This window comes from Oncorhynchus mykiss, chromosome 17 (assembly GCF_057628025.1).
Source record: "Oncorhynchus mykiss isolate SJ-2025 chromosome 17, ASM5762802v1, whole genome shotgun sequence".
NCBI lineage: Eukaryota > Metazoa > Chordata > Actinopteri > Salmoniformes > Salmonidae > Oncorhynchus > Oncorhynchus mykiss.
Genome location: NC_143038.1, coordinates 54740038 through 54763022, shown reverse-complemented (window position 1 = coordinate 54763022; position 22985 = coordinate 54740038). Strand labels below are relative to the sequence as shown.

At 45.7% G+C, this 22985-nt stretch overlaps 1 protein-coding gene across 24 annotated transcripts in view; it reads left to right on the top strand.

Moving 5' to 3' along the window:
- LOC110494499 (membrane-associated guanylate kinase, WW and PDZ domain-containing protein 1) overlaps positions 1-22985 on the top strand; it is a 192335-nt gene that overhangs the window by 35420 nt on the left and 133930 nt on the right. For 2 of the 24 annotated variants that reach the window (XM_090205972.1, XM_090205967.1), the window contains exon 1: positions 4598-4783. The exons of 19 other annotated variants lie outside the window; for them this stretch is intronic. The gene's annotated coding sequence lies outside the window, so the exon portion shown is untranslated. Of the gene's footprint in view, positions 1-4594; positions 4784-22985 lie in introns of those variants that run through there. 3 more of the 24 variants (XM_090205971.1, XM_090205964.1, XM_090205974.1) reach the window with 3 other exon arrangements.

Here is a 22985-nt window from a genome sequence, read left to right as displayed (position 1 = left end):
GAAACAGATTCCATGAGGGTGGTATGAGGGCCCGACGTCCACAGGTGGGGGTTGTGCTTACAGCCCAACACCATGCAGGACGTTTGGCATTTGCCAGAGAAAACCAAGATTGGCAAATTCGCCACTGGCGCCCTGTGCTCTTCACAGATGAAAGCAGGTTCACACTGAACACATGTGACAGAGTCTGGAGACGCCGTGGAGAACGTTCTGCTGCCTGCAACATCCTCCAGCATGACCGGTTTGGCGGTGGGTCAGTCATGGTGTGGGGTGGCATTTCTTTGGGGGGCCGCACAGCCCTCCATGTGCTCGCCAGAGGTAGCCTGACTGCCATTAGGTACCGAGATGAGATCCTCAGACCCCTTGTGAGACCATATGCTGGTGCGGTTGGGGACACACACTACTCATTTTGACTTGTTTTAAGGACATTCCATCAAAGTTGGATCAGCCTGTAGTGTGTTTTTCCACTTTAATTTTGAGTGTGACTCCAAATCCAGACCTCCATGGGTTGATACATTTGATTTCCATTGAATTTTTTTGTGTGATTTTGTTGTCAGCACATTCAACTATGTAAAAAAAAAAAAAAAAAAAATAATTATTTCATAAGAATATTTCATTCATTCAGATCTAGGATGTGTTATTTTAGTGTTCCCTTTATTTTTTTGAGCAGTGTATATATATATATATCCCACTTAAGACACTCCTCCTTCTCTCCAATCCTTATATCTTATGGTTTAACAGGAAAAGTGTAACAAGATACCAAACCCTTATTACTCCCTTCAGGTGACCTGTCCTCACCTCCTGACCTCAACCCCTCCTTCACCTAATCCACAGATGTCCATCTGTCTTTCCTGTTTCAACATGGTGCTCTGCTCCCGTCCCCCAACACATTTCAACACATTCCACAGTTATCTGTCTTTCCACAGATATTCTATGTTTCTTCTCTATCATTTATTTAACATCTCAATGTTCAAAATGTCGTATCCAACAATGTGTATGTCCAACGTATGTGTGTGTGTCAGGGCTGGGGTAAAATCGAATTGAAGGCAGTCAAGTCAGGAAGTGATAAACATTTTTAAGGAAAGGATAAACTTTCTAATTCTCAGTTTATTGAGAGGTCATTGAAAATAGATACTCTTTTTTCTTCAATTTGAATTGACCCCAGCACTGGTGCGCATGTGTGTGTGTTTGCGGTCCTGCTGGCTTGCTGTGCGGTGTGATTGATGCAGTGCATCCTCGGCTGCAGCACGTCATCTGCATAATTGCTCCCTCCCACCGTTTGGCAAGGAGTAGAAAAACCACTGACATTAACGACAGAAGGCCACTGTACTCCTCCATCTCCCTCCTCTCTGCTCCTTACTTACGAAGGCGTCCACATGCTTCCCAGCCGAAACAGTTTGGAACAGTTCTTGCATATATTATTACAACATTTTGTATGTTTTGGACTTAGGCAATACTTTTTTTGGGCTGTTCAGGCACACAATGTGAGGCACGCCAAAGTTTGTAGCCGAAGTCTACGCCCCCCTCGTCGGCTATTGATCACCATAGGGATTCTACAATGACGTGCCTGTTGTCATTTAACGAGAGACGACACATCCTTCACTTGAGAAATACTGCACCAAACATCCGAGTCAGATGTAAAAATTGCGCAGCTAAGATCTCCTCGGCAAAATCTGCAAATTAAGGGAGTATGTCAGCACACTAATTTTTTCAACTAAAGCATGCTGACGCCTCTACATATCGCTCTCCTTTAGAACCACCATACCCAACTCTACTCTTTCCTCTGCATCCTAATAACTTTCAGGCTTTTTAAGTTCATAATTTCTGATCTGTTTTCCTTGTTGTAAAACTAGCGAGCAAATTTTATTTTTTACATCCTTTTTGTTTGGAGAGAGCAGTGAGAGCTTTTTAAAGTTATTTAACAGCACAAGAGAATCAATAACTTCTCTTGTTTGATAAAATAATGTCGAAATATGTTTCTACACGCAGGCCAATGTCTAGAGCTGAACAGCAACATCAACAACTTGACGTTTTCAAGTTCAGAACACACTCATTTTCAGAGTTCGTGTTAATGCCCAGCTCTGAGACTGTTTATTAGGCCTGCAATGCAGAGAACCAGAGTGGGAGTGAGGTTTTACAGACAATCTAGTTTTTAGTGATGTTTTCATGGACGATTCATTTCTGCTACCAGTTCAGGTTTAGCAGAGTTGTCATGAATAGTGACGTCTTGGTGATGTTTGTTTGTTTGTTTTGGGTGAGTGACTTCCATTTGTGGCGCTGTCTGTTTTGGGTATATTTTTCATAGCTTAGTTCATACAGTTTACTTTCAGCTCCCATCTCAGACCTGGATGGATTCTTTACTGTAACTGGCATAGCAGCAGCTTCCTGGATCCCCTCAGATCCCCTCCTCAGATCCCCTCCTCAGATCCCCTCCTCAGATCCCCTCCTCAGATTCCCTCAGATCCCCTCCTCAGATCCCCTCTGATCCCCTCAGCCTCACTAGCATGTTCATGTAAAAGCATGTTAATGAAAACGCTATGCCCTCCCTGCCTTAATCACAAAATGTGCTTTACATTTACATTCTTGCCCCTGGACCTAGACCGGCTCTGACTCGGCTTTCTTTATGAAAGGTGTTGTTTGTGTGATGCACCACTGTGGAACACCGTGACTTGACAACGGGACAGTATGCAGTGTGTGAGGGAGCAGAGAAGTGTGCTGAGAAGTGGAGTTTTTCCCGCTCAACCTGGACCTGAACAGACAGATAACAATCAGACCCGGGCCCGAATGGACCGGTCATTTAAAAAAGAAAATGGGTTTCGGACCCGACAACAATCTCAGCCGAACCCGAATATACCCGAGGACAACCCAACCTAGATCCGACCCGTACCCTAACAGGCCCGGGTCTAGACGAGACCCGTTTTGAACAGAGTGACACAAACGTTATGTTCATCAGCCAAGTTGCTCTTCTGGTTATCAAATAGGTCTTTCTATGTTGGCTTGGCTGTCTAGAAGATAAGAAATTCACCTTATTACCGTAACATAAATATGTTCTAGGCTATAGCCATGGTCGGGTCCACTTGGGTCTATCAGCTGTAATTACATAGACCCGAGACCCAATGACAATCAAACATGAGCTGACCGAGAGCTGAGGGACGGATTAGTATTCTGGATCCGGACCTGCTCAGGGATCGCGTCTCGGTTATTCAGGTTTGGCTGGGCCCGTGAAGACCTCTACTGAGGAGTATGTAGTGTAGGATCTGGCTAGAAGGTCTGTGGCTCTCTTTCTCTCTCTCTCCTCCCTTTTCTCTCCTCCCTTTCTCTCTCTCTCTCCTCCCTTTTCTCTCCTCCCTTTCTCTCTCTCTCTCTCTCTCTCTCTCTCTCTCGCTCTCTCTCTCTTCCCCCTTTTCTCTCTCTTCCCCCTTTTCTCTCTCTATCCTCCCTTCTCTCTCTCTCTCTCTCTCTCTTCCCCCTTTTCTCTCTCTCCTCCCTTTTCTCTCCCCCCCTCTCTCCTCCCTTTTCTCTCTCTCTCTCTCTCTCTCTCTCTCCTCCATTTTCTCTCTCTCTCTCTCTCTCTCCGCCCTTTCTACCTCTCTCCTCCCTTTTTTTCTCTCTCTCTCTCCTCCCTTTTCTCTCTCTCTCTCTCTCTCTCCTCCCTTTTCTTTCTCTCTCTCTCTCTCTCTCTCTCTCTCTCTCTCTCTCCTCCCTTTTCTCTCTCTCTCTTTCTCTCTTTCTCTCTCTCTTTCCTCTCTCTCTCTCTCTCTCTCCTCCCTTTTCTCTCTCTCTCTCTCTCTCTTTCCTCCCTTTTCTCTTTCCTCCCTTCGTCTCATCTCTCTCTTTTCTCTCGCTCTGTCTCTCTGATTTACTGCTGACAATGCAAGACTGACATTTCTCTCTGCCATTTTCTTCTGGCTCTGACTTGACTAAAAGCTTTGCCTTCATTACAGAATTGATTTTAATCCCCATTCGAAGAATGCAAACTCTTGGTATTCAGTCTCCATAGAAAACTGTACTGTAAGCTATGCTTTGTTTACGTCATGCTGTACGTCATGCTCTGTCAATATTGGAGACGGCATCAAACAAACCATAACTGAATTTCGTCTATGAGACAAGTCCAAGCCTAAATGGGAAGCAGGCTGTGATGTTTGAGAATTATCTTTGATCTAGCCAATGAGAGAGGGGGAGAGAGGATAAATGTGCTTGAACCTGCTCTAGAGGAATGTGGGTGGTCTGATGTCATCATCCACCAATGCAGCCAGTTTCAGCCTCGTCTGGGCAGCCGCACAGCTTTGGTTTCTGTTCAACTGGGTGTGTGTTTATGTGCCCGCTCTTTTATAGTACTTTACAAATAGCTAGTCAAAAAACTCTGCATGACTTTTGGAGGATGGCCTGACAGACAGGATAGGAGGTATCCTCTGTCACTGGCAATATTTATCAATTCTGCAGCGGTACATTTCATAGTTATTGACAAACTTAGATCAGTGAAAATGTTGAAAGAATTGTTCTCAGTACTGCAATGGACCACCATGAAGTGAATGAATCATGCAACCAATGGGAGTATTTTGCTCTTTGTTGTGACTCTTTGAAGGAGGTGATCATATCATGCAAGCACCTGCCCTTCCCATTGTGACAGTGTCAGGTGTGTGTGTGTCCATGTTCTCAGGCAGAAACTGAAGGAGTCACATACAGGTTCAGTCATGCTAGATTAGGAAGCCGAGAGGACGAGGGAATCACATCTCTAAATTCCCACCAACCCATAAAACACACATAAACCAAAGAGCTCCTGAAGGTAAGCCTGAAGAATGGTCTCAACTGAACAAGAACAATTTAAGTAGTTCTTGCAGTTTCATGCCTAAAGTACAGTACGCTAGTATTTGTATTATATAAGTAAATTGTAGACTGTAATGTGTATAAGGAGCTTTACTGCTACTCATATGCCATGGCTCTTTCCATAGGCTAATTACCGTGTTTGAATTTGACTGGTTTCTAGGGAAGTTTGGAGTCAGGTGTGGCTTCACCAGTTGTTTTTGTCACAGGAATATGAAAGATTGTGATGACGAATGCAGCGGCCATTTCATCCTGCCTCCCATGCTGGAGAGAGAAAACGAGAGCTTATAGTTACATTTCTTCAGTATTTTGCTTGCTCTTTTCATCTAGCTGTTCCCTCCTCTCGCCTCCTCTCGTCTCCTCTCCACCCCCTCTCTTCTCTCTGTCTTGCGTGAACCATCGTGGTGGTCCCAATAGAGTCCTGGACGGTGCTGTGCAGTCAGGGGAACAGGAGAATGTGATGCTGTGCAGGAGTAAAAATGGACATAGAACAGCCAGATCTGGACAGGAAGTATACAACTGATATGCTCTGTTTCTTCTTCATTCAGGCCAGGAAGCTTTCTGAAACGGGTGGGGTGTGTTAGAATCCTGTCAGGATTGTGTTTATTAATGCACAGGACAGGGTATTGTCCACCTCCAGAGTATACTACATGTCATACGCAAACATGAGCACCACCATCAACTGTCATATGGTTTGGTTTGTGTGCTGGATTGTGTTTGTACAGTGATATCAGTGTCGGATAACCTCAGCATGATCAGCCCTTTGTATACACTCACTGTATTGTCTCATTGGGGTCAGAGCGAGGTCAGTGGCGTAATCTTGAAATGTAGTGTGTCCTGCTGCAGTAATTGTGTGTGTAATTGATCCCACTTTATGGAGACATATTATCAGACAGGGAGAAAAGGGGCCATTACACAGCAGAGGAGCCCAGCAGAGTGATTGACTGGAGGATAGAAAAGCTAAGATCATTATTTTCTTTAAGTGTGTCAAGATGTCTGTTCAAAGCAGTAACATGAGGGGTAGAATTAGTAGCATTTAGGGGTAGCATTTAGTCATGGATATATCCAGCTGCATGTACACAATGGACAGTATGAGGTGTGCGTTTGTGTGTGAAAAAGAAGTGGGTTGGATGGGAAGTCTCTCAATACTTCAGGGTCCCTCTGGTGGCCAGGAGACCCACCTCCTGCCACTGCCTCCAGTGCAATGGTTGCTATGATAGCCTTGAGAGGGGGGCAGGATTGATGTTAGCTTTGTTAAAGGTGTCACGCGGCTTAATTGATGGCTGAGGAAAGCCAGCCCCAAGTTTGGCAATGATGCTGTCACCACAGGCACACCCGGCCCGGGAATCTATAGAAAGGATGTCACAGCACAAACATATGAATCAATAGGCATCTCTCCAAGCTCTCTCCATCTCTCCAAGCTCACTCCATTTATTCCAAGCTCTTTCCGTCTATTCCAAGCTCTCTCCATCTCTCCAAGCTCTCCGTCTATTCCAAGCTCTCCGTCTATTCCAAGCTTCTCCGTCTATTCCAAGCTCTCTGTCTATTCCAAGCTTTCCGTCTATTCCAAGCTTCTCCGTCTATTCCAAGCTCTCCGTCTATTCCAAGCTCTCCGTCTATTCCAAGCTTTCCGTCTATTCCAAGCTTCTCCGTCTATTCCAAGCTTCGCTGTCTATTCCAAGCTCTCCGTCTATTCCAAGCTCTCCGTCTATTCCAAGCTTCTCCGTCTATTCCAAGCTTCTCTGTCTATTCCAAGCTCTCCGTCTATTCCAAGCTCTACGTCTATTCCAAGCTTCTCCGTCTATTCCAAGCTTCTCCGTATATTCCAAGCTTCTCCGTCTATTCCAAGCTTCTCCGTCTATTCCAAGCTCTCTGTCTATTCCAAGCTCTCCATCTATTCCAAGCTCTCTCCATCTATTCCAAGCTCTCATCTCTCTAAGCCCTCCATCTATTCCAAGGTGTCTCCATCTTTCCAGGCTCTCTCCATCTCTCTAAGCTCTCTCCATCTATTCCAAGGTGTCTCCATCTCTCCAGTCTCTCTCCATCTCTCTAATCCCTCTCCATCTATTCCAAGCTATCTCCATCTCTCCAGGCTCTCTCCATCTCTCACCTGAGGTGCACAGAGGGGTATTTACACTAGAACACGACCACATTGGACTGCTGTTCGACTGAACACACACCCTCTCCTCTCATCTCCCTGGTTGAAATTAGAAGCTGGGTGAGAGTGCAAATGTCATGCTTATTGATCAGAGAGTTGGAGCAATCAGACTACAGGCCAGTCCCCCTTGTTTAATGACTCATTAAAGAGGCTCATTAGAGGCATGTACAGTTTTCAGGGTAGAGTACAGTCTTCAGGGTAGAGACAGAGAGTGCTCAGTACAGTCATATCATCTGCCCTGGCCTGGCCTGCATGCGTTTAAGGTAATTTACAGATTGCTAATGAACAGCAGAGTGCGTTGCTCTCTATTCGGGCTGGGGTTAATAGTAGGTTATGTTACTGTATGTGCAGTGTTCTGGAACTTCACTCATCTATTACTGCTGGTGAGTCTGGAAGTCCCAAAGGAAATCAACATGTGTTTGAGGAAGGGTTGTGGTTGTGAACCAAACTGAAATTGTGCATTTAAACCGGAACAATTTACTCTGCTATTATTTAATAGCATATCTGTTTTTACTCACTGTAGTTTTCTAACTGACCCAATATTATTGAATTATCTGTTTAAGACTTAATTCTTCTTATTCCCAGCTGCTACCAGTCTGTTTGGTAGTCCTGCCCTGTTCTCTCCTGTCCTTTCCTGCAGTGCCCTCCTCCAGTAGGATATTTAGGTTTCCTTGTTTATCTCTGCTGGGAATGGTCAGGAAGCCACTTCCTCCTTCATCTTTTGGGGCCATTAGTGTAATGTCGTGTTTGTTAGGCCTCATCTACTGCTCACATAGCAGTATTAGACATATGATTAGACATATGATTATATATATGCTGCATTTAGGTAGATGTTCTGTGTGTTTTCCTTTTTTCTACACAATGATGTGATATTTTTGATATCAGAGATCAGAACTTGATCCAAATGGTGTATTGTTCCTTTTTATTGAGCTTTGTTCATTGGGTAAGATTAAAAACACCTTCAGTCGTCTGGGACGGGAGAACGTCTTGTTTGAGAGCAGGTGATAACACTGCGTTGGGCTGGTGGATAAAGTCTTGTTTGAGGGCCAGTAATAACACTGCGTTGGGCCGGTGGAGAAGTATTGTTTGAGGGCCAGTAATAACACTGCGTTGGGCCGGTGGATAAAGTCTTGTTTGAGGACCAGTAATACCACTGTGTTGGGCCGGTGGATGAAGTCTTGTTTGAGCCAGTGATAACACTGCGTCGGGCCGGTGGAGAAAGTCTTGTTTGAGGGCCAGTAATAGCACTGCGTTGGGCCGGTGGATAAAGTCTTGTTTGAGCCAGTGATAACACTGCGTCGGGCCGGTGGAGAAAGTCTTGTTTGAGCCAGTGATAACACTGCGTCGGGCCGGTGGAGAAGTATTGTTTGCGAGCCAGTAATAACTTTGCGTTGGGCCGGTGGGTAAAGTCTTGTTTGAGGACCAGTAATAACACTGCGTTGGGCCGGTGGATAAAGTCTTGTTTGAGCCAGTGATAACACTGCGTTGGGCCGGTGGATAAAGTCTAGTTTGAGGACCAGTTATACCACTGCGTTGGGCCGGTGGATAAAGTCTTGTTTGAGCCAGTGATAGTACTGCGTCGGGCCAGTGGAGAAGTATTGTTTGAGAGCCAGTAATAACTCTGCGTTGGGCCGGTGGATAAAGTCTTGTTTGAGGACCAGTAATAACACTGCGTTGGGCCGGTGGATAAAGTCTTGTTTGAGGGCCAGTAATAACACTGCGTTGGGCCAGTGGATAAAGTCTTGTTTGAGCCAGTGATAACACTGCGTTGGGCCGGTGGATAAAGTCTAGTTTGAGGACCAGTAATACCACTGCGTTGGGCCGGTGGATAAAGTCTTGTTTGAGCCAGTGATAATACTGCGTCGGGCCGGTGGAGAAAGTCTCGTTTGAGGGCCAATAATAGCACTGCGTTGGGCCGGTGGATAAGTATTGTTTGAGAGCCAGTAATAACACTGCATTGGGCCGGTGGATAAAGTCTTGTTTGAGAGCCAGTAATAACACTGCGTTGGGCCGGTGGATAAAGTCTAGTTTGAGGACCAGTAATACCACTGCGTTGGGCCGGTGGATAAAGTCTTGTTTGAGCCAGTGATAACACTGCGTCGGGCCGGTGGAGAAAGTCTTGTTTGAGAGCCAGTAATAACACTGCGTTGGGCCGGTGGATAAAGTATTGTTTGAGAGCCAGTAATAACACTGCGTTGGGCCGGTGGATAAAGTCTTGTTTGAGGGCCAGTAATAACACTGCGTTGGGCCGGTGGATAAAGTCTTGTTTGAGAGCCAGTAATAACACTGCATTGAGCCGATGGATAAAGTCTTGTTTGAGAGCCAGTAATAACACTGATTTGGGCCGGTGGAGAAAGTCTTGTTTGAGAGCCAGTAATAACACTGCGTTGGGCCGGTGGAGAAGTATTGTTTGAGAGCCAGTAATAACACTGCGTTGGGCCGGTGGATAAAGTCTTGTTTGAGGACCAGTAATAACACTGCTTTGGGCCGGTGGATAAAGTCTAGTTTGAGGACCAATAATACCACTGCGTTGGGCCGGGGGATAAAGTCTTGTTTGAGCCAGTGATAACACTGCGTCGGGCCGGTGGAGAAAGTCTTGTTTGAGAGCCAGTAATAACACTGCGTTGGGCCGGTGGATAAAGTATTGTTTGAGAGCCAGTAATAACACTGCGTTGGGCCGGTGGATAAAGTCTTGTTTGAGGGCCAGTAATAACACTGCGTTGGGCCGGTGGATAAAGTCTTGTTTGAGAGCCAGTAATAACACTGCATTGAGCCGATGGATAAAGTCTTGTTTGAGAGCCAGTAATAACACTGATTTGGGCCGGTGGAGAAAGTCTTGTTTGAGAGCCAGTAATAACACTGCGTTGGGCCGGTGGAGAAGTATTGTTTGAGAGCCAGTAATAACACTGCGTTGGGCCGGTGGATAAAGTCTTGTTTGAGGACCAGTAATAACACTGCTTTGGGCCGGTGGATAAAGTCTAGTTTGAGGACCAATAATACCACTGCGTTGGGCCGGTGGATAAAGTCTTGTTTGAGCCAGTGATAACACTGCGTCGGGCCGGTGGAGAAAGTCTTGTTTGAGAGCCAGTAATAACACTGCGTTGGGCCGGTGGAGAAAGTCTTGTTTGAGGGCCAGTAATAACACTGCGTTGGGCCGGTGGATGAAGTCTTGTTTGAGCCAGTGATAACACTGCGTCGGGCCGGTGGATAAAGTCTAGTTTGAGGACCAGTAATAACACTGCGTTGGGCCGGTGGATAAAGTCTTGTTTGAGCCAGTGATAACACTGCGTCGGGCGGTGGAGAAGTGTTGTTTGAGAGCCAGTAATAACTCTGCGTTGGGCTGGTGGATAAAGTCTTGTTTGAGGACCAGTAATAACACTGCGTTGGGCCGGTGGATAAAGTCTTGTTTGAGGGCCAGTAATAACACTGCGTTGGGCCGGTGGATAAAGTCTTGTTTGAGCCAGTGATAACACTGCGTTGGGCCGGTGGATAAAGTCTAGTTTGAGGACCAGTAATACCACTGCTTTGGGCCGGTGGATAAAGTCTTGTTTGAGCCAGTGATAATACTGCGTCGGGCCGGTGGAGAAAGTCTTGTTTGAGGGCCAGTAATAGCACTGCGTTGGGCCGGTGGAGAAGTATTGTTTGAGAGCCAGTATTAACACTGCGTTGGGCCGGTGGATAAAGTCTTGTTTGAGGACCAGTAATACCACTGCGTTGGGCCGGTGGATAAAGTCTTGTTTGAGCCAGTGATAACACTGCGTCGGGCCGGTGGAGAAAGTCTTGTTTGAGAGCCAGTAATAACACTGCGTTGGGCCGGTGGATAAAGTATTGTTTGAGAGCCAGTAATAACACTGCGTTGGGCCGGTGGATAAAGTCTTGTTTGAGAGCCAGTAATAACACTGCGTTGGGCCGGTGGAGAAAGTCTTGTTTGAGGGCCAGTAATAACACTGCGTTGGGCCGGTGGATAAAGTCTTGTTTGAGAGCCAGTAATAACACTGAATTGGGCCGGTGGAGAAAGTCTTGTTTGAGAGCCAGTAATAACACTGCGTTGGGCCGGTGGATAAAGTCTTGTTTGAGAGCCAGTAATAACACTGCGTTGGGCCGGTGGATAAAGTCTTGTTTGAGGGCCAGTAATAACACTGATTTGGGCCGGTGGAGAAAGTAATACTTTGTTTTAGATTTAATGCCTCACCAGAGGTCAGAAGGGCATGGTGGAAATCACTGGCCAGTCATGTTGTTGTGAGCTTGTGCCAAGTCCCAAGGTTGGTTGAAAGGCAGGCTGGCTGTTTTCACCAATGATGTTGTGTGAATCAACATCATGTGATGTTCATGTTGGTCAATTTTATTTTAACAGTGCTTTTTGTCATTCAGGAGATCCCTATATGCACAGACAAAAACTCCCAGATAAACTAGGCTATATTGTCTGTAAACATCTTGATGGGTATTGTAAAATATGTTGACCACAATTTGAACAGTAGTGGTCCAGTAGCATCGCTGTAGTCAATAGGGGCATTGTGAGCTCTATAAGGGCGTCTGAGGCAGGGGAGAATCAGTTCATCAACATAAAGCAGCACAGGGACAGACCTAGAGAGGGGTAACGGGATTACTGAGCCGGAGGGCAGGGCGGACACAAACAGTGAGAAATCAATGCTCTAAAGAAACATTGCAGAACGCTGAATCTTTTATCTCCGCTCAATCAACTATTTAAACTTTGTGCTCTGAGTTAAGAGCTCCCCCTCTATCGATTCTGAATTGTTCTTCTTTGCGCTTAAATCTCTCTCTCTCTCTGAGGCAGTCAATGTAACTCAGGCCCTACTGTACCTGTGGGCCACAACAATAGTTTTTGCAGATAGTTACATTTTTTATTACCGTCGATATCAACCCTAACCCTTTTCTTGTCTCACTTTTCTTCTAAGTGCTCCATCAGTCCTGTATATACAGGGTGTATTAGGACAGTGGAGACTTGTGTCTCTGGCTGGTAGGTTGCTTTATGAGGTAGTCAGTGAGGAGTGGAGAGGCAGCTGGGTGTTTTTATAATGCCAGGCAGGGACCTGATTCATCTAGCTCCTATGGGCTGGCAGAAACAGGTTTAGTGCTTGCGTCAACAAACTGCTAAAGGCCTCTACTAGCAATATGCTGAGAGATTTTATATTGCCCCAGCATAAAATCACTTTCCCTAACTCTGGGCAGTGGGGTATGATGAGAAGAAAGAGAGCTATTTGTTATTGTCTACTACTGCATGTTGTTTTCTTTCTGCAGTATTTACAAACAGGCTGGCTCTGAGCAGACCACTGCAGACAGACACTAAGCACAGAAGGCAGACTGCGCTATGCTATGCTAGCAGAGCGAGCCCCAGGCAGAGTGAGACTTTGAAGCTAATACAATAGCCTGTTCCCTTCCGTCCTTGTTCATAATGAGATTGGAACACAGACATTTGGTCCCTTGATTAAAGCTACCAATCACAGTGAGGTTATCTGGTGACAGATTCCTCTGGCCTCGCTGTAATGGAGAATGTTATCGCCAACACCGTTATTACTGTCGCCTTAATTGCAAATGATGCCGTTGTTCACACCGCCAGGTTTTCTGGTCTACCCAGAGACACTTTATGATAATAGACTTTGATAGAGATAGTATTGTGTTGCCATTGAGTCAGACATACTAATTAAAATAACCATTCTACAGTACAATAGAGAGAAAATTAACTACATTTGCGACAGTGAAGTTAGCCATATCATCATTTATGTTTTCAGATTACCTCTTTACCCCAGTGCTGCCCCCAGGCAACATTGTTAGCATAGATCTGTTTGTGAGTAGTGCTGATGGGCCACTACAGGCTGTGCTGACTGATTAGTGACATTAAGACCTGCATGGCAATGTTCTACTGGCCTGGGACTAGGCCTTATTCTCACTGCACTAAATTAAGATGGGGAGGAGGGGGGAATCATTGGTCATTGTAGTTGTATTTTTTGGAAAGCAGAGAACATGCCATTATTGCATTGGCATGCATAGCTACGCTTTGCCTTTAGAATGTAGCCGGAAATTGAGGCCATATGTCTTGATGTGATGGCATATATCCCCATGCTCTCAGTCTCTGATGAAGAAAACTTAAGCTAGAACACATTTTTATTTACGTTTCTGAGAGAGTGGCCTTTTTCAGGGGCACCGTTATGAGGAAATGTGAACTGTGGGGAAGGAGAATTGAGGTGTAGTGTGATTCCACTGTTTATTTATCTGCTGTTCTGTATGGACCACCTTCTGCAAACCTCCTCTGTGACGTTCTAGTGAAACTAGGCTTTATTTTTATAGCCAGGATATGACAATAAATCCCCTTTGTTTTTGTAGTCTGGAACATTTCAAAACATCTCTTTTTGTATTTATATTAAAGCATTACATGTTTCCATTCAGCAGTCTAAGTGACCCACGGTGCCTGTGTCGTGGATCAGTACACACCACATTAACAATAGTTCTTGTGCCAAAGTTTCCATGAAGTGGCCTGCATCTGGTCTGGATAAAAACCTGCTAGTCTTTATTATCAAAATCCAAAAGCCTGAAACATGCAAATGACAGCATCACATATTTCTGTCTTCAGATGGTTCTGCAGGTCGTCAGTCACTCTGCAGTACAGTTTCAGGCAGTTGTTGCAGAAGAGAAACCTGACTGACTACTTCCAACAGTCCTGCCAGTATTGTGTTCCATCTCAACGTTCAAGGTGTGGCTGTAGTGATGTCATCACCAGTAGCATGTGTACTATACAGATTACTGGAACTGTACAATTACTACAGTACATCTGTAAGTACTTAACTACCTCCACTCTATCAGTCCCATAGTTTAGTTTCCTTTAACCAGTCCTCTGAGGCCGGTCTGAGATCCACAGTAGTAGTTGAGTATTACTGCAGTGCTGTACTGTGGGCTTAATGGGCTCTATCCTCTGGGTCTCTGGGTTCCGTCTCAGGACTATGGGACGACTGCTACCTGCCTGCTCCATTTGTCACAGGGGTAATGTGCTCCACGGCCTGAGAGGAGTGCCTAGTGCGGTTCTGCCTATCTATCTGGCCAGCTAAACTCCCCTGTACGCCCTCCCTCTCCTCTAACTTCTGCACAATCGCTCACTTTACTGTGGCTCATAATTGGATTGGATATTCTGCTAAATAAAATGAAAATAAGTGACTGCTGTGCTGCAGAAGTCTGGAGTTCCTCGTGACAAACAGGAGAGGCAATATCCTAATGGTTGACTAACTCGGGAACCATAAATCAGCCAGAATACTCCCAATATTCACGTTGTCCATTGTGACTTGTTGACTAATTTATCAGCTACTGTATGTTATTGTGCTGCAGGCTATTAGGCAGTTATGCTACAGCCGAGCTGTCAGTTGAATAACATAGTCAGACCATTACTGGCACTTAACAGCGGTATACCTCTGTGGCCATGACACCCTCAACACACAATTGGAATCAGGCATTTTATGCAGAGTGCCATAAACACTCCATAACCGATAAATAGGTGCAATTAGAGAAGTATCTTTGTGGGTGTGAAGGGCTAACTTTGATTTGAGTGGATTCCACAGTGGGAGGGACAGGATGGAAATCAACACAATGTGTTTTACATTGTTTTTTTGCAAACACAAACACACACACACACACACACACACACACACACACACACACACACACACACAGTATAACAATAGCGCCCTTAGATGTGCTTCTCCCATTCAGTAAGTCTGTCTGTAATGATTTGTTTTATCATCACACCAACAGACAGACTGAATGGTTCTTTTGTTTTAGTTGGGACTGTTATAACATTTTCCTGAGCCAAGAAAGACACCCGGATATTTCTTAAAACATTCTGTTTCTAGGTTCTTCAGGGAACAGCTGTTTTTAATTGAACCCCTTCACGTATGCACACTCAGCATACTTCAAATGCCCAGCAATACTGTGAATGTATAGTAGAACATAGTTGATCTGAATGTCAGTTTGGTCTCAGCTTGTTTTGCCTTGCTGGATAATTAGATCTGTGGATTTAGATCTATATGGCTGTGGATGTGTTCTGTGTTGGCAGTGTGTCAGCAGGTGAGGGGTTAAGGTGGTGGGCTTGCCAGTGGCTTGTTTGGAGAGCTGTTTCTAGTTCAGTGGTCGTGTGTACAGTTTACCATGGGGAGAGGAGGGGTTACACTACATGTAGTTAACTAATTGCTGTAATGTGTGATAGAGTTCAGATATCTCACTCTGTCTTTTTACCTCCTCTCTCGCTCAAACACTTACAGGAAGACGCAAAAACACTAACACACGCATTGGTCACTGCCCAGTGAACACTCTCATCTCAAATTGATTCACTCCTTGTCCCTATTTGTTTTGCCTGCCTTGCTGCTACCACCCAGGAGCACTATTTTAGACAGTAGGGTTCCCTATGACACTCTACCATAAAGCCATTTTTTATTGTCAGAAGCTCTGGGCTTGATCTGGTCAACCTATAAAGACATTACAGGGGCTCTACATTTGTACTTGACTGTGATTACAGGTCAGCTGTCGTAATATGAATGTTCAGACAAATCTCTCTTCAATGATTATGATCTCGATAGAATCACAAATTCCATTCTCCACATTACATTTATTTCCGGATGATCTGACTGGCAGCGTATATATGCGGATGCACACTGACAGGGTAAAACACATGAGAACATGATTGATGCAGCCCTATTGATGCTGAGAACTGTGATTATGGGATTAAAAGTGTTCCCTGCCTTTTTAATGCGTACAAAACGTGTTCATTTGGGTTGGACAGGGAACAAGATTGGGGCTAATATCTAATGTTGGATTAATTGAATTTAAAAAGCAGGGCTGCCATCTCAGCACTTAGTGGAAGTTGTGCTGCCATAAAAAGTCAATGAAAGTTTTAGTGTAAAAAAGACCAAAGTGATGTAAGCTTAATGACTTTCTTACACTGCAGCCCAGAGTTCAGGCCAGAATGGTAGAATCCACAAGGGGAAAATGAACAAGAAGAATGTTTTTTATTTCCCTAGTATCTTAAGAGGCATTTGGTGCATTCATTTGCAAAAAAATATAAAAAATGTAAACCAATGTCAAACCCGCAGGGCTACAAACATAATTTGACTGCGGAACACATGAGTGCGCAATAGGACTTTTGTTTCGCATTGAGATGGATGATTTTGACACAAATGTGGAGGCACGAGATGGGCTTCAATGTTGTTCATGGTGTGTAGGAGGGTTTAAAAAGTGTCTTAATTGTGTTGCCCCCAGAGGCACTGTCACAGGAATAGCTGAAGCACAAATCTGTCTTTGGTGTGTCTGTTTGTCACAGCCTCTAGGTCCTCTTCTGTTTTGAGTTGGGTTTAACACACATAAATGGCTCAGCCATTATCTTCTTTTACTGTTGGTTAAACAGCTTTGTCACTAAAGTAAAATAAAAAAAAAGAACCCAGTACTACGAAGCTGAAGGTACTTGAATTACCCGACCTCAAATCCTCAAGCTTTAAGAATTGGATCTCCATTTGTCTCTACTATTTGTACAAACCAAGGACTTTAAGAAATGTTTGTAGTCCCCCTTAAGGGCAGCTCATATCCCATTGATTTGATTTGAATGTGACCATTCGTCTGTTGTCCTCTCGGGCCTGGAGTACAGAGTACATCTCATCAGATCAGACAGAGATACTCTTCAGACTGGTCTCTCTCCAGTCCTCTTATCTCCTACAGCTATCAGTCAGGAGTCGAGTCAACAAGATAAACTGACATTTCCTCCACTCCACTCTCCTCCCATCCTATCCCATCCCTTCCCTACCCACTCTCATCTACTCTGCTCCAGCACATTCCTCTTTCCTCCTCTCCTCTCCTTAGTGTGTTGAGATTAGAGGTTGGCACGTGAGGCATACATCTGTAAAGACTTGGGCTGCAGGGACTGAGGGATGAGGACATGGAGGCAGGGGATGAGAGTCGAGGAGGCAGGGGATGAGAGTCGAGGAGGCAGGGGATGAGAGTCGAGGAGGCAGGGGATGAGAGTCGAGGAGGCAGGGGATGAGAGTCGAGGAGGCAGGGGATGAGAGTCGAGGAGGCAGGGGATGAGAGTCGAGGAGGCAGGGGATGAGAGTCGAGGAGGCAGGGGATGAGAGTCGAGGAGGCAGGGGATGAGAGTCGAGGAGGCAGGGGATGAGAGTCGAGGAGGCAGGGGATGAGTGTCGAGGAGGCCGGGGATGAGAGTCGAGGAGGCAGGGGATGAGAGTCGAGGAGGCAGGGGATGAGAGTCGAGGAGGCAGGGGATGAGAGTCGAGGAGGCAGGGGATGAGAGTCGAGGTTGGCAGGGGATGAGAGTCGAGGTTGGCAGGGGATGAGAGTCGAGGTTGGCAGGGGATGAGAGTCGAGGTTGGCAGGGGATGAGAGTCGAGGTTGGCAGGGGATGAGAGTCGAGGAGGCAGGGGATGAGTGTCGAGGAGGCCGGGGATGAGAGTCGAGGAGGCAGGGGATGAGAGTCGAGGAGGCAGGGGATGAGAGTCGAGGAGGCAGGGGATGAGAGTCGAGGTTGGCAGGGGATGAGAGTCGAGGTTGGCAGGGGATGAGAGTCGAGGTTGGCAGGGGATGAGAGTCGAGGTTGGCAGGGGATGAGAGTCGAGGTTGGCAGGGGATGAGAGTCGAGGTTGGCAGGGGATGAGAGTCGAGGTTGGCAGGGGATGAGAGTCGAGGTTGGCAGGGGATGAGAGTCGAGGTTGGCAGGGGATGAGAGTCGAGGTTGGCAGGGGATGAGAGTCGAGGTTGGCAGGGGATGAGAGTCGAGGTTGGCAGGGGATGAGAGTCGAGGTTGGCAGGGGATGAGAGTCGAGGTTGGCAGGGGATGAGAGTCGAGGTTGGCAGGGGATGAGAGTCGAGGTTGGCAGGGGATGAGAGTCGAGGTTGGCAGGGGATGAGAGTCGAGGTTGGCAGGGGATGAGAGTCGAGGTTGGCAGGGGATGAGAGTCGAGGTTGGCAGGGGATGAGAGTCGAGGTTGGCAGGGGATGAGAGTCGAGGTTGGCAGGGGATGAGAGTCGAGGTTGGCAGGGGATGAGAGTCGAGGTTGGCAGGGGATGAGAGTCGAGGTTGGCAGGGGATGAGAGTCGAGGTTGGCAGGGGATGAGAGTCGAGGTTGGCAGGGGATGAGAGTCGAGGTTGGCAGGGGATGAGAGTCGAGGTTGGCAGGGGATGAGAGTCGAGGTTGGCAGGGGATGAGAGTCGAGGTTGGCAGGGGATGAGAGTCGAGGTTGGCAGGGGATGAGAGTCGAGGTTGGCAGGGGATGAGAGTCGAGGTTGGCAGGGGATGAGAGTCGAGGTTGGCAGGGGATGAGAGTCGAGGTTGGCAGGGGATGAGAGTCGAGGTTGGCAGGGGATGAGAGTCTAGGAGGAGGGGATGAGAGTCTAGGAGGAGGGGTAGAGTGAGTGAGGTGGGGTTACATAAAAACACTCTGCCCTCCCTCCGGAGCCCTGCCAGGTCCTCTCAGCTAGCAGAGAAAACTGAGATTATGACTACAGCCCATGCACACCCACACCTCTCTCTCTCTCTCTCTCTCTCTCTCTCTCTCTCTCACACACACACCACACACCACACCACACACACACACACACACACACACACACAGATACAGCTGTGTTTTCATTTTTTTGCCATTTAACAATTTTATTTTCTCTAACCCTAAACCTTACCCTTAACCTTAAAATAGCATTCAAACAAACAAAAAGATATTCAGGACCTTAAAATAAGGTTGGAAAACAAGTGCGCGCACACACACACACACACACTACATCAGCAACTTTTTAAGATTCATCTGTCTGTTGTGCAAGGGATACCCTGTGGTGTGGAAGGTGAGAGAGTGCTGTTGATCTACCTGACTGAGAGGGCTACACTAGACTACTGAGTAGTGAAATTGATACTGTTGTCTAGCCGCTAGACAGGTTAATGTGAGGTCATATACTTTCATTCACTCTGACATGACTCTCCCTGGACTGACCTGGTGGAACACTGCATCTCAGCTCAAACACCTTCAGTCTGGGGCTAGGACTGAGTCAACCTCTATCTTTCTGTCGTTCTCAATCTCCCTCTCTCTGCTTTTCATTGGCTCCTGTCACTCTCCTTTAGTGTTTTCCTTATGTTAAGCCACGTCTTTTTCTTCCTTCTCTTTGTACAGGGCCCTTGATATGGCCCCATATATCTTCCTCCTCTCCTCATGTCCTCCTCTCCTCTGTGTTACGGGGTATCAGTCTTGCTCTGTCTGATTTGGGAGTAGTGGAGAGCTGTCAGCTGTCCAGGCCCCCTCCAGATTTATGTGACAGGTTAATTTCCCTGTCTCCTCCGAGACTTGCTGTCACCACGGTGATCTCCAGGCGCTCGCTCACGTCTCTATGATCCATCACCCTCTCGGAGAGCAGAACACACACTATGCACACACACACAGCACACACAGTCGGCACGGCAGGGGATCACTTAGGCAAAACTCTAAACGTAATTTGAATAAATCAATTCTGAGGAATTTTCTGAATCAGAATATGTTGTGCTGTCATTAAGAAGCAGTAGAAGAGGACTTGAGTCGTGTGTATGTGTGTCGGAGAGAAAGACAGAGAGAGAGTGTGTGTGTGCAGGTCAGTGCAGGCTCTATGGGGGAAAGGGGGGATAGTCAGTTGTCCAACTGAATGTATTCAACTGAAATGTGTCTTCTGCATTTAACCCTACCCCTCTGAATCAGAGAGGTGCGGGGGGCTGCCTTAATCAACATCCACGTCTTCCGAAACCGGGGAACAGTGGGTTAATTGTCTTGCTCATGGGCAGAATGACAGAGTTTTACCTTGGCTTGATTTTGTTCGCCTATTATACAGGGGGGCAAAAAAGTATTTAGTCAGTCACCAATTGTGCAAGTTCTCCCACTTAAAAAGATGAGAGAGGCCTGTAATTTTCATCATAGGTACACTTCAACTATGACAGACAAAATTAGAAAAAAAAATCCAGAAAATCACATTGTAGGATTTTTTATGAATTCATTTGCAAATTATGGTGGAAAATAAGTATAGGTGTTGGCCCGTCAGGTAGTCCAGGATCCAGTTGCAGAGGGAGGTATTCAGTCCCAGGAACCTTAGCTTAGTGATGAGCTTGGAGGGCACTATGGTGTTGAATGCTGAGCTGTAGTCTATGAACAGCATTCTCACGTAGGTGTTCCTTTTGTCCAGGTGGGAAAGGGCAGTGTGGAGTGCAATAGAGATTGCGTCATCTGTGGATCTTTTTGGGTGGTGTGCGAATTGGAGTGATTCCAGGGTTTCTGGGATGATGGTGTTGATGTGAGCCATAACCAGCCTTTCAAAAGTTCTGTGGGGCAGTAGTCATATAGACAGGTTACCTTGGCATTCTTGGGCAAAGGGATTATGGTGGTCTGCTTGAAATGTAATTACAGACTGGGTCAAGGAGAGGTTGAAAATGTCAGTGAAGACACTTGCCAGAGTTCTCGCCCCGCGGCCTTGTGAATGTGAGGTCTTACTTACGTTGTCTACGGAGAGTGTGATCACACAGTCGCCAGGAACAGCTGGTGCTCTCACACATGGTTCAGTGTTGCCTCGAAGCTAGCATGGAAGGCTTTTAGCTCGTCTGGCAGGCTCGCAATCCTGGGCAGCTATCGGCTGCATTTTCAGATGTTGGATGTTGCACTGTCACTGCGGGGATGACGTCATCGATGCACTTATTAATGAAGCCGGTGACTGATGTGGTATACTCCTCAATGCCATCGGATGAGTCCTGGAACATATTCCAGTCTGTGCTAGCAAAGCAGTTCTGTAACTTAGCATCCGCTTCATCAGAGCACTTCCGCATTGAGCGAGTCACTGGTAATTCCGGTTGAGTTTTTGCTTGTAAGCAGTTATCAGGAGGATAAAGTTATGATCAGATTTGCCAAATGGAGGGCGAGGGAGAGCTTTGTAACCATCTCTGTCTGTGGAGTAAAGGTGATTTTTTTTTTCCGCATATAGTTTCGCAGTTGACATGCTGGTAGAAATTAGGTAAAAATTCAAATGTTCCTGCATTAAAATCACTGGCCACTAGGATAAGCATTTTCTTGTTTCCTTATGGTCTTATACAGCTCGTTGAGTGTGGACTTAGTGCCAGCAAAGGTGTGGGGGTATAATGACATTGATGAAAACTCTCAGTAAATAGTATGGTCTACATCTTATCATGAGGTATTCTAACTCAGTCGAGCAGGACCTCGAGACCTCCTTTATATTCGAGATGGTGCACCAGTCTTTGTTGATAAAAAGACACACCTCACGGATCTTACCGGACGCTTCTGTTTTGTCCTGCTGATGCATGGAAAACCCAGCTAATGGTATGTTATCCCTGTTCTTGTTCAGCCATGACTCTGAAAGCATAGTATATTACAGTTCTTTAAAAATAAATAGTTCACCTTTATTTAACCTGGCAGGCCAGTTGAGAACAAGTTCTCATTTACAACTGCGACCTGTCCAAGATAGCAAAGCAACAACACAGAGTTACATGTGGAATAAACAAATGTACAGTCAATAACACAATAGAAAAGTGTATATATACAGTGTGTGCAAAAAAAGATTAGGGAGATAACGCAATAAATAGGCCATAGTGGCAAAATAATGACAATTTAGCAATTAAACACTGGAGTCAAAGATGTGCAGAAGATGGATGTGCAAGTTGAGATACTGGGGTGCAAAGGAGCAAAATAAATAATATGGGGATGAGGTAGTTGGGTGGGCTATTTACAGATGGGCTATGTACAGGTGCAAAGATCGGTAAGCTTCTTAATGTCTCATTGTGATAAGAGTCTCAAACGGAGCTCATCCAATTTGTTCTCCAGCGATTGCACATTCGCCAATAGGACAGAGAGTAGGGGCGGTTTATTCTCTCGTCACTGAAGTCTCTATAGCGACATTTTTTCCTCCAAGTGTCTGGGATTAGGGCCTGGTCAAGGGTGAGCATTATGTCCTGTGCCGAAGTCTTTGTCCACATTGAGCTGAGTAATGGCTTTTTTGGTAATAGGAAACAATGGAGGAAACATTATGTACAAATTTAAGTGCAAAAAAACACACAAAATGGCATAATTGGTCAGGAGTCCGTAAAATGGCGGCTATGCATCCCAGCACCATTTTGATGTTAGTCCTTCATGTACTTTTAAGGGCCAGACGTCCTGCTTTGTTCTGGGCCAACTGTAATTTGCTTTTGTCCTTTGTGGCACTTGACCATAGAAATGGGCAGGAGTCTAGGCGTGCTTAAGCAAAGACCTGTAGGACTTGTTTGGTCGATTTGTGAAGAAAGCAGAGCAGCGCTTTACCATGGACAGACTTCTCATCTTAGCAACAGTTGAATCGATATGTTTTGACCTTGTGGCGCAGTGGTCTAAAGCACTGCTTCTCAGTGCTAGAGACGTAACGACAGACCCTGGTTTGATTCCAGGCTGAATCACAATCGGCCATGATTGGGATTCCCATAGGGCGGCGCACAATTGACCCAGCGTCGTTAGGGTTTGGCCGGGGTAGCCCGTCATTGTAAATAAGATTTTGTTGTGATTGTTTACAAGGTGAGAAATGATTATGTTTTAGTCAAATTTTATATATGTTTGGGCTTCTTGTGATCAATTTGCAGTCTACAAATTATTTGTAATTATGTCCTGGCTCCCATCCACTCAAGAAAAAAATCGGCCCGAGCCTCTAGTTGATGATCCCTGATCTAGGGTTACACCAAGTGTTTTAATGTCCTCAACTTAGTAAACTTGCACATTATTCATTATTAGATTTAGATAAGGTTTAGAGTTTAGAAAATTATTTGTTCCAAATACAATGCTTTTAGTTTTGATTCACTATACACTTCTGGTGAAAAGTTTTAGAATGCCTACTAATTCAAGGATTTTTCTTTATTTTACTATTTTCTACATTGTAGAATAATAGTGAAATCATCAACACTATGAAATAACACATATGTAACCAAATAACTGTTACACAAATCAAAATTTAGCCACCCTTTGC